Here is an 11,891-nt window from a genome sequence, read left to right on the forward strand (position 1 = left end):
AAAAAGTTGACAAATAGTAAACAGACAAATATAAGATTCTAGTGCTGTACTAAATAGCTGAAAACTTCAAAGCTTCATAAATAACCTTGACATTCAAATTCTAAATCAAAATTTGAATGCTGCACAGCTTTTTGTGTTGCATGTCTATACATTGTTTAAATCCCAGGTATTTCTGCATAGTTGCAGGTTAAGATTAGGGTGGCTACACCATTAGTAATATATACCGTTTGTAGAATTAGATTAGTCATCTTATCATTTAAAATCTGTCCATACTGTAGCTGCATCTCCAGTCTTGTTCAAGTTAAGCATAAAGACCGACAGGTAAGAGTTCATTTTGTTTTACATTTTTTAATGACACACAAAAAGACGACACATTTGTGGTTTTGTCCTAATTATGAAATTGAATGGTTAGACATTTGTGATCCAGCTCCGAGTATAAAATAAGTAAAAGATGATTTGTAAAAAAATGCACTATCCACACAAACTTGTATATTGTAAAGTATACTGATATTTTTAATCACTTAAGGAGTGATTTAGTGTGATTGAAACTGAAGGTGTTAATGTGAAGCCCATGATTATGTGCTTTAATGTAGAAATATTTAAATAATAAAATCTATAGTGATAAGGAAAAGAAAATCAGGAACTGAATGAAGCAACATTTACAAATTTCTGAAATGCAGCAAATGATATTAGAGAAGCTGTCAACATCAAGTGATTGTTGTTTATTGATCAGTGAACATGATACAGCTCAACTCTACAGTCGATAAACAGAACGAGTTAGTGGAACAGCAGAATATTCATGTGCAATTTATTGCATTCAATCTTTAGAGGTAGAAAATGATGTTCTGTGATAATACTGTTCGTTTTCCTTTCACCATCAGTAGTTAAATCACCAGAAGGAGTGAAAGCTGTGAGCAGAGTCAGAGGAACACATTGCAAAAATGGTTTGAAGAAGGTTCAGCAACTACAGACATTAAAATGTGAACAGTCGCTCAATTCATCTTCTGTGTGGCATCTCGTATCTTTTAGTCCGTTCACAGAGGACAAACCGGAGACCGTTCCAGCTGAATGAAACTATTGTGAAGCAGGTAAACTTCCCCGCTGGGGTAGAGGAGACGGACGGTGTGGCTAGGGTAGCTTTCTAGAAGCACTTGCGATGGACGATGCCGGGGCCGGACTCGTCGTACTCCTGCTTGCTGATCCACATCTGCTGGAAGGTGGAGAGGGAGGCCAGGATGGAGCCGCCGATCCAGACGGAGTACTTCCTCTCTGGGGGAGCGATGATCTGGAGGTGAGGAGAGAAAGAAAAAATAAAATCAACACTTTATCAACATGCACAACCTGTTAACACACTACAGACTCATAACCGGCTTAGAGCGAGTACGTTGTTGGGACACAACTTTTATCATTTAAAAAAAAAAAAAAAAAAAAAAAATCTCTGGGGAGAGTTTTGATAAGTGAAACATTAAACTTAACTGAGATGTCTGTTCTAGAGTCTCTAGGAAACTTATTAGTTTGTCTACATGGGCAGTAGAACCTTTAAGAGACCTGAGCTGAAGAACATCTTTAAGTTAGACCTGCAGGCAGACTGAACCACTTTTCAGGACAGTGCCAGTAAATTAAATCTTTATGATGAGCAAACTTAAGTCATCCTTCATTTATCTACATAACAGTGACTGTACCTTGATTTTCATGGTGGGTGGGGCCAGGGCGGTGATCTCCTTCTGCATGCGGTCAGCGATGCCGGGAACATGGTGGTGCCACCGGACAGCACAGTGTTGGCGTACAGGTCCTTACGGATGTCCACGTCGCACTTCATGATGCTGTTGTAGGTCGTCTCGTGAATGCCACATGACTCCATTCCTGAAGACACAGAAGGAGGCAGAGTTCATTTAGTGTTCGTATTCCATCGCCACTGAGACAACGCCTTAAGAGCTTTAATAAAGCGATCGGTCAAAATAGGCTGAGATGACATTTTGTGATTCAAAGCAGAATTAAAGAGATTTGGCTGGTGTTTGATGGGATCTTGATGCTTAACAGAATTTGCTTCAATAAAAAGAAAAGGAAATAAAAGCTAGATCATCTCCCTGGATTGCCATAGAACTCAAAGAAGCAATATGAGAGATGAGGCAAGATCAGACTGCTCTGATATGATGCGTTAACTTCTCCAGGGATACAGTCCATTTTAAGAGTCGGTACCCACCGATGAAGGAAGGCTGGAACAGAGTCTCTGGGCAGCGGAACCTCTCGTTGCCGATGGTGATGACCTGTCCGTCAGGAAGCTCGTAGCTCTTCTCCAGAGAGGAAGAGGTATGTGCGGTCTGCATCTCCTGTTCAAGTCCAGAGCCACATAGCACAGCTTCTCCTTAATGTCTCGCACGATCTCACGCTCAGCTGGATTACAAGAGGAATTATTGGAGTTACAAAATAGACAAAAACAATATGCAAATATTGTCACACTTTGTTTACAAGTTAGTTAGAAGCTCCAAGTTAGAGGTTGAGCCTATACTGTTTGTTTTAGGAGGTGAAACTCGTACCAGTGGTGGTGAAGCTGTAGCCTCTCTCAGTGAGGATCTTCATCAGATAGTCAGTCAGATCTCTGCCAGCCAGATCCAGACGGAGGATGGCGTGAGGAAGAGCGTAACCCTCGTAGATTGGCACAGTGTGGCTGACACCATCACCAGAGTCCATCACAATACCTGCAAGACAGAAAACACCCAGTTACACAAAGGTCAAAAACACTGAATGTTGAGATGCTGCTTAAGTTACGTTACTTGTGCATGTCCATTTTTTGAGCAGAAAGTCTGTCAAACCAATTTCTGATCATTTAAGTTAGAGGAGGTTCTAGTTATAAGTCCTAAGTTTTCACCTGTGGTACGACCGGAGGCGTACAGCGACAGGACGGCCTGGATGGCCACATACATGGCAGGACTGTTGAAGGTCTCGAACATGATCTGTTCCAAAGAGAAAAGACGACAGGCGTCACTCACAGACCAAACAAAGCGCTGTAGATCGTTCCACATACAGGTCTCAGAATATGATCGGGGTCTCAACAGACTTTGAGCAAAGCGTGAACACACACCTGTGTCATCTTCTCCCTGTTGGCCTTGGGGTTGAGGGGAGCCTCGGTCAGCAGGACTGGATGCTCCTCCGGCGCAACACGGAGCTCGTTGTAGAAGGTGTGATGCCAGATCTGCAGGGCGGGACGGAAGGTTAGATTGACAGCTCATCATCAAATGTTCAGGTGAAAATATAAATACATGCAAGACGAGTCAGGTGGCCACATTTTACTTTATTTTCAGCAGTGGAAAGTACAATTCAGAGTAACTTTCACAGCTTTAGTTTCTAATTTAAAAAAAAAAATGACACATTGTTAAAGATTAAGCTCCCCAGCAGCGTCACCTTTACAGATCAAGGCACCAATAATAACTGAATAGTAATGATCGTTTACTTTTGGTAGTTCTGTGAAAGTGTCGCAGGACTTTTTGTAAAGAATAAAAAAAGTATTTCTACACAAGAATATTAGTTTTGTTCAACAATACTCCCCCCCCCACATCTTGGTATTTTCCAAATCAAGTTTTTGCATTTAACAGGGCCTAAACCGATGTCGAGCTACATGCGGAACACAGATGAACATTAAATTCATAACTTTATGCATGTCGTCGACTAAGATTATTCAGTCATTCTGGTGATATTTATATGCTTTGACTTGTAATAAATCTGGGAGGTAAAGTGAAATGTAGCCAAGGTGCAGTTGTGAAATCCCAAACTAAAGTAATGCTACATTATGTATAAAATGAAATACTGTCATGCTAATGTTTTTCTTCTGGATTAAACAGCAGCACAGACTGCGTCTAAGCTACATTAATACGACAGTCTGGACCTCCAACCCTTCACTCCGGATCCAGATGTATAAACCCAGGTGAGAACCATGATGTGGATGTCTTTACCTTCTCCATGTCGTCCCAGTTGGTGACGATGCCGTGCTCGATGGGGTATTTCAGGGTCAGGATGCCTCTCTTGCTCTGGGCTTCGTCTCCCACGTAGCTGTCCTTCTGTCCCATTCCCACCATCACACCCTGCACACAAACACACCTTCAGTGTCACGTGTTTCAAAGCATTTACCTGGTGCTGAGATGTTATCGTCGTCATCAAATGGTACCTGATGTCTGGGGCGACCCACGATGGAGGGGAAGACGGCACGGGGGGCGTCGTCACCGGCGAAACCGGCCTTGCACATGCCGGAGCCATTGTCAACAACCAGGGCAGCAACGTCGTCATCCATTTCTGAAAAGGAACCATTTACATAACGGTCATTTTCCTCCAACGACACTAAATGGCGTTCTCCTTATACAGTTTTCAGTATTATTTGTGGTCCAAGTAAAACAATTTTTTATTACCGCAACACTATTCATTACTGTTCAATAATTCTGCTAAAAATATAAGATTTCAGTGCCCTTATGATGTTAAAGTTTTCACTTTGCATGTTCCCGTTTTGTGGTTTCTCTCCATGTTAATTTCCCTCAGAGACCAAACTGAAACTAGTCTTAACTTTCTGGATATCTTGTTAATGTGTTTCTTCTCCTGCAGCCCTCACTGAAGTGGCCACTGTTTTTCCAGGTGTGGCGCTTAAAGTCACCCAACCCTATAAACTTGTGACCCATTCACAACACCTAAACAAGTCAAAGGATCACAAACTCTAGATCTACGACCGCCGTCATCTGACTCCACCCAAAAGCACAAACTCATTTGACTGGATGTGTAGAAGCCAATCAGAGTTCCACATAGTCTACAGAGGGGCCACGCCTTCGTTTGCAGCAAAAATGGCCGACCGTCAGATGAGGAGGAATGTTAAAGTGCATAATGTGTGTTAAAAGTAAACACGACAAGTTTGACTGCATGTCAAAATGTAGCTTTTTTTAAAAAAAAATTTTTTTATAAACAGCCTTCACTCACAAAACATGGACCCATAATGGACCATTGGAATGCACAGGAGGGGAAAGTATCTTTTTTATTATTACTTATGATTCATGAGTGCATTTAGAGTAGAAATTACATTATTTTTATGCATTTTGATCCTTAATTTGACGGCGTTCAGAATGATCATAAACTAATCTCGTTCTGCTGCAACATCATTGTATGTCTTTATATTGTAACTGAACCCTTTTAAGTCACCGCATGAGTCGTCAAGTTTAACCAGTTTGTGATAATTCAGGCGGTCTTATTCTAATGAGTCTGAAGCAGGAAGTGTTTGCTGCAGAAAGGAGCAGCCCTCCCCTCAGGGCATTCATACTCACTGAAACAGTCCCAACTCCACCTAACAGGCCCTCCAGTGCTTTGTTCAGAAAGATAATTTGATGTTTCCGCCTTTTAAACTAAAAACATTTAAACCAAAATGTGAGTTCACAAAGTTGTTCATTTCCTTGTTTCTTGTGTTATTTATAATTTTATTTATTAGACCAGCTGCTTAAATCCCAAATGTCTCCACTGTTTGTGACCTGAACACATACGTTTGTATTGTAAAGCAGTATAGCTGGTGGGAAACGCTGACTGCATCCTCATCTTTGCTGAGATCTCATCCAGCTTAGAGTTAACCCTTTAAGAACTACGCCTCACTAGAGGAATACTAGCAGTATATGATCCTGAAACACTGCAGCTTCTGTCAGAAAGTTCAATTAGTCTTTCAAAATAGGAATTCAATTAGACAACTAACTTTGAAAATAAATAAAAAGATGAAAACTATAATCTGTTGTTTTAAACTCCAACAGGAATCCATTCTTGTTTAAAATAGTAAACGTGCTGTCATCACCTGTCTGTCACACCTGAGGTGAGTCAGTGTTGATCACTGTAGCACTCTGGAGATCTTTCTGATACAAACATCAAGCGTGAGAAGCAGCAGCTGGTTCTTACCTGTGCAGGTGAGTCTCGGTTGTGGAGTCTTGGTGGTGTTTCTAGCTCTGCCCCAGCTGTGACCGGACAATGCGTCTCTACCGGCCGCAGCGCACCTGTTTTATCTGCGCCGGCGGGACTCGCGTTGTCCATAAAAGGTAAGGTCTCTCAGCTGGCGCTCTCATTGGTCCAGGTGAGCAGGATTCCTCAGGTTGTCTCAGGACGTGTCCTGATTGGATGGAGGAGGCATCCGTCAGGGGAGGGGAAGGGGTGCGGTGGGAGCAAGGGTTTTGAAGAAAAAACACTGAAAAAATAAAAATAAAAAAAGCCCTCAGGGTTTCCACTGAGATGGTGGAGGGCTGTGATTGGCCCGTTGGACCGGAAAGGTGAGTAGATGTTCGAAATGTATGAGTGGAGGTGAAGACAAGGCTACTCACAAACCAACGACATCACCCAAACCGAACCAATACACACATATGTTCTGCTGCTAGAAGAGGAAACTGATGTTTTAGTTTTTGCATAAAGTTCTTTGCATTGAGTAGATGATTGGTTCAGACTCATTTTTTATTTAATAAATCTCAGAGTACCTGAGAACTACTGTATTGTTCAGGTATTGTTCAGGTACTACTCTGTTCTCTACCTGTTCAGGTACTCTGTTCACTACCTGCTCAGGTACTCTGTTCTCTACCTGTTCAGGTACTCTGTTCTCTACCTGTTCAGGTCAGGTACTCTGTTCTCTACCTGTTCAGGTACTCTGTTCTCTACCTGTTCAGGTACTCTGTTCTCTACCTGTTCAGGTACTCTGTTCTCTACCTGTTCAGGTACTCTGTTCTCTACCTGTTCAGGTACTCTGTTCTCTACCTGTTCAGGTACTCTGTTCTCTACCTGCTCTTGTACCTGAGCAGGTGTTTCTAAAAGGTAAACAGATTAACTGTCTCCCTCAGGTTGCTAAAATGTCTTCCAAAATAAAGAGAATGAGGAGAGTACGACGTCACTGCAGAACGACTGCAGGTCTCTGCAGGTAACAGGTAGAGGCCAGGTGAACCTCCTGATGGCCCCTGAGCGTCTTTCTGAGGCCCCTTGGTCTCTGAGCGGTGTGTTTCCCCCAGACCAGGTATAAACATGATACGTTACAGTAGTGGAGGAAGTATTCAGTCTAGCAATACTGCAACATGAATACTCCATTACAAGTTAAAGTCCTGCTATGAAAGTAAGCTACAAGTATCATCAGAAAAAATCAAATCTATCAAATAAATAATCGAAACATCTGTAATCAGATCCAGTCGTCAACATGAAACAGTCTCTTACTTTAACTTTTGAATAAATAGAATAATCTTTAGACTTTATTTTGTGTCAGTCCGAAGGTGGAACAAGTACTCAGATCTTACTCTTTAGTAAAAGTACAACACCACAGGGCAGAAATACTCATTGTCATTGATTTAAAACTTTATTGAAGTACAAGCGCAAAAGTGTTAAAGTACCAAAATAAAAGGACTCATAATGTAGAATAATATAAGTACTATTACTGAATTATAGTAATTGATGCATTAACGTGTTCATCACTTTCACGTTGTAAAGGTGGAGCTTATTTTAATAACTTCATATACTGCAGGTTCCCTCGCGATCAATAAAGTTTAATTGATATACAGTTATGATGTCAGAATGTATTTTTTTGTATCATTAATTTGAATCTGCAAAGTAACTAAAGTTATCAGATAAAGTAGTGACGCAAAAGTACAATATTATCCTCCGAGGTGTAGTGGAGAAAGTAGCAGAAATACTCAAGTAAAGTACAAATACCTTTAAGGTTGTCTTTAAGTTCTTGAGTTAATGTGGTCGTCTTATTCTGAAATCAACCTTTGTGCATTCACTATATGTCTGATATTAATTATCAAAAGCTGAGGTTTTTTTATTTAGTATTTTTCAGCATTTCAGACTTCAAATGTTATTTATATGTATTAAATATCAAATCTTCAGCATTTTATTTGCAACTGTATTTACTTCATCATGTTTGAGTGTCAGAGCTCTAAATGTAAAGTTATAAGCTCTCAGAAATTCCCACGATTACACGAAATAAGTTCATTTTTTTCCCATAAAAGTTGCACCGCGCATTGCTTTGGTGTTGATTACAGTCATAAAGGAGTCTAAAATAACAATTCATTGCTCACCATAAACAGTGAGGAAGAGGTTTCACTCACAGCATCAGAGTTTATTTTTATCTTCTGTTGAAACAAAAGATTAAAAAGTGAATGTGTTCTGTGTTTTGGCTCCAAGCTGCAAGTAAATCCTGAAAATCTGGGTTTACTAGTCGAGTTTGCCTCATTACAATATCTGTTCTCCTTTTCTTGGCTGAAACATTCCTGATGTCTTTGAAATCGTTTCACACATTTATCTGACTTCTAGCTTGTTTGGGATTTTGTGAGTTTCCACCAGAAGTTTTGAATTAAAGTTGTTTAAGTTAGAAAAATGTTTCAATGTTCCAGATCGGGACATTGTTGTATGTTATTTCCTGTCATTTCTCTTTTTTTTCCTATTTAAATATAATGAGTTTTTGCAGTTAAATTGGGTTTCAGCTTTGGATTCTTTTATCCACTTAAATAATGTTTGGTTTTGGATTTCTTACAGGGAGTCGGCTGTAATCTGAGAACAGACCGGTTTCTCATTCTCTGTCAGATCAAAGCCGTAAACAGTCATTCCTTTTAGCAGAAAGCTGAGTGTTGTCGAGTCGCTGTGGAATGCAGAGCAGCTGGTTGATGTCGTCTGATTACTGGGAGCCTCTTCTTTAAGCTGGGACACAGTTCAGACCTTCATCCTCCTCTTCTTCATCCTCTCAACCATGTTGTTGTGAATATTCAGAGGCCTTCGGATAAGAAAATACAAAATAGTGCCTCTGAGATGTTATGTGGTAAAAAGTACAATAATTACCTCTGAGATATAGAGAAGTAAAAAGTACTATATTCACCTCTGATATGTAGTGGAGGAGAAGTAGAAACTACTTATGTAAAGTACAAGTACTTTGGATTTGTCGGCTGAAGGAGTAAACACAATGGTGATTGAGGCATATGACCCTCAGATGAAAGTATTACAATATTTATATATTTACAGGATTATGAATTGGATTTATGTGGGGACATCATTAGAAAAATACAGTTTATCTCCATTTTACAAACAAATAATTGAACTACGCACACAATTCGAAAATAATAATTTAAAAAATTCATAGTGGACTCTTCATAGTGGACTCTTCATAGTGGACCCTTCATAGTGGACCCTTCAGAGTGGACTCTTCATAGTGGACTCTTCATAGTGGACTCTTCATAGTGGACTCTTCATAGTGGACCCTTCAGAGTGGACTCTTCATAGTGGACCCTTCATAGTGGACTCTTCAGAGTGGACTCTTCAGAGTGGACCCTTCAGAGTGGACTCTTCAGAGTGGACCCTTCATAGTGGACTCTTCATAGTGGACCCTTCAGAGTGGACTCTTCAGAGTGGACTCTTCATAGTGGACTCTTCATAGTGGACCCTTCATAGTGGACTCTTCATAGTGGACCCTTCATAGTGGACTCTTCATAGTGGACTCTTCATAGTGGACTCTTCATAGTGGAGAGTGGACTCTTCATAGTGGACTCTTCAGAGTGGACTCTTCAGAGTGGACTCTTCATAGTGGAGTGGACTCTTCATAGTGGACTCTTCAGAGTGGACTCTTCATAGTGGACTCTTCATAGTGGACTCTTCATAGTGGACTCTTCATAGTGGACTCTTCATAGTGGACTCTTCATAGTGGACTCTTCATAGTGGACCCTTCAGAGTGGACCCTTCATAGTGGACTCTTCATAGTGGACTCTTCATAGTGGACTCTTCATAGTGGACTCTTCAGAGTGGACTCTTCATAGTGGACTCTTCATAGTGGACTCTTCATAGTGGACTCTTCAGAGTGGACTCTCATAGTGGACCCTTCATAGTGGACTCTTCAGTGGACTCTTCATAGTGGACCCTTCAGAGTGGACTCTTCAGAGTGGACTCTTCATAGTGGACTCTTCACAGTGAACTCTGAGGCAGCCGGCAGCTTAAAGTGACCTCCAATGACCTGCAGCTGTTTTAAATCAGCTCTGCTCTTTTGTTGAAAGACATTTTCTGATCCAGTCACTCTTCTTCCCTCGTTCTTCTTCCTTTTTATTTTCTCACTGTGGCCTCAGACCTTTTTCTGTTTGCTGGTCACTTGTTTGACCTCCATCAAGCTGCCTTCTACTAGTTTATTCTTCTTCTTCCACCGTCTTCTCTCCTGTTCTTTTCCTCTAACTCTTCTTTTAATTTCCTCTTCTCCTGTGCTTTTCTTATTTCTTTCATTACTTATCCCATTAACCTAATGATGCTGATCTATTGTTTTCTTCGGTGAATTCAAATGGCATCATTTTACAGCTTCACTATGCATCTATGCTCTTATGCTTTATATTGTGACCCAGTCGACTGCTGAGATGCTGCTTGCATAGCTTTACAATGCATAGGTGTTCTCGGTTTTGTGTCCACACCCTGAACCTGCAGAGACTTGTTCAGCCCCCCCCATGCTCCTCTTTCACTGAATTATGTCATGTTAAGCAATTAGGATCCTTTTTAGGACTTTTGACTTCTTACGCAGGGTTTCAGCATGTCACGAGTCTATTTTTCATATTTCTGGGGCGGGGTCAAGGCCAGGTGTGGCCACGCCCCCCTGCATATCAGTCCAAAGCTTTTCGCATTTTGTCCTTGTAAGGACCCAACTGCAGCTGAAAATCCATCAATTGACACACCTGCTGCTGCTTAGAAGGGGGTGGGGGGGGGGGGGGGGGACTGAACTTTTCTGAACTTTTTACAAAATTCCCCTGAAGTATGCATGTACCACAGGCTTTTAGTAAAATGTTAAATACAATATAAAATGATAAACAATTAAAATACTCACAATGAATGTTTAAACTTTTGCTGCTAATTCAAACAAGACTTAGAGTTTAACATGTAAATGCATATTGACTTTGTGCTGTTCCTTAAATGGATTCAACTGCAGCTGAAATTCCACCACATGACACCTGCTGCAGAGCCGTTCATCAGGTTTACACACAGAGTTATCTCCACAACATTTACCTGAAAGTTAAAGAGACTCTGCAGTTCTAGTTTTACTCACAGAATAAACAATAAACTGATAAAAGAGTCACACTCTCAAGTAGTAGGTGCTTGTATTAGTATTTCTATTTCTACCTCTACTCTGGTACATTTCAGAGGTATATGTTGAACTTTATACATTTATCTGACAGCTGAAGTTACTCATCTTGAGCTGCTGCAAAATAAGAATGCTTCCGTCATATTAAAACAATAACATCTTGTCTTCATTGATGAAAACCAATTCCTCATTAATACCTTGACTTCATCATCATTTTTTAAATTTGAACTCGTACTGGAGCATTTTTTTCAGCGTGATTTTGCTACTTTAGTTTCTTCTTCCACTGATGAAGATATACAAAGCCTAAAATATGATTCGAATGATTTCACTAAAATTGGATTGGACATTATTTGAAATACCTTTAAAGTAAACTACAGGAGTTTAACTTTATTAACGTCCTGCGGCTGAATCCTAAAGTGCAGGATTTGACTGAAGTCACGGCACCGGATTGCCTCGGAGTGCTGGTTTGGGGCCCTGACCTGTGATCAGTGCCCCGGAGTCAGGCTGAGCCCACTTTGTCCACATTCTCCGGCTGGTTCAGGCCTGTTCCAGGAGCCGCAGGAGTGTCGGCCTGCAAACCACACACTGACTCTGATCAACATGCAACAACACACCAAAGACCAAACGGTGAACACGGGAGCCACTTCCTGGGAATCTACCGTCTGTTAAACCCAAACCGTGCAGAGACTTGAAACCTGCAGCGGGGAGATAGTACAACAGTCTGCCTTCATGTTTGACAGTTTCAGCTTTGTTTTGTGGTAATGCAGAGGATGAAATGCAGGTTTCAAGTCACTACATCTGATTTACATGG

The 11,891-nt window shown here is 40.9% G+C and overlaps 1 pseudogene; it reads right to left on the reverse strand.

Annotated features, from left to right (window-relative positions):
* Positions 1 to 383: 383 nt before the first annotated feature.
* LOC129088611 (actin, cytoplasmic 1-like) lies at positions 384 to 6,042 on the reverse strand (annotated as a pseudogene).
* Positions 6,043 to 11,891: the final 5,849 nt, after the last annotated feature.

The sequence above is a fragment of the Anoplopoma fimbria genome, unplaced genomic scaffold (genome assembly GCF_027596085.1).
Source record: "Anoplopoma fimbria isolate UVic2021 breed Golden Eagle Sablefish unplaced genomic scaffold, Afim_UVic_2022 Un_contig_13613_pilon_pilon, whole genome shotgun sequence".
Lineage (NCBI taxonomy): Eukaryota > Metazoa > Chordata > Actinopteri > Perciformes > Anoplopomatidae > Anoplopoma > Anoplopoma fimbria.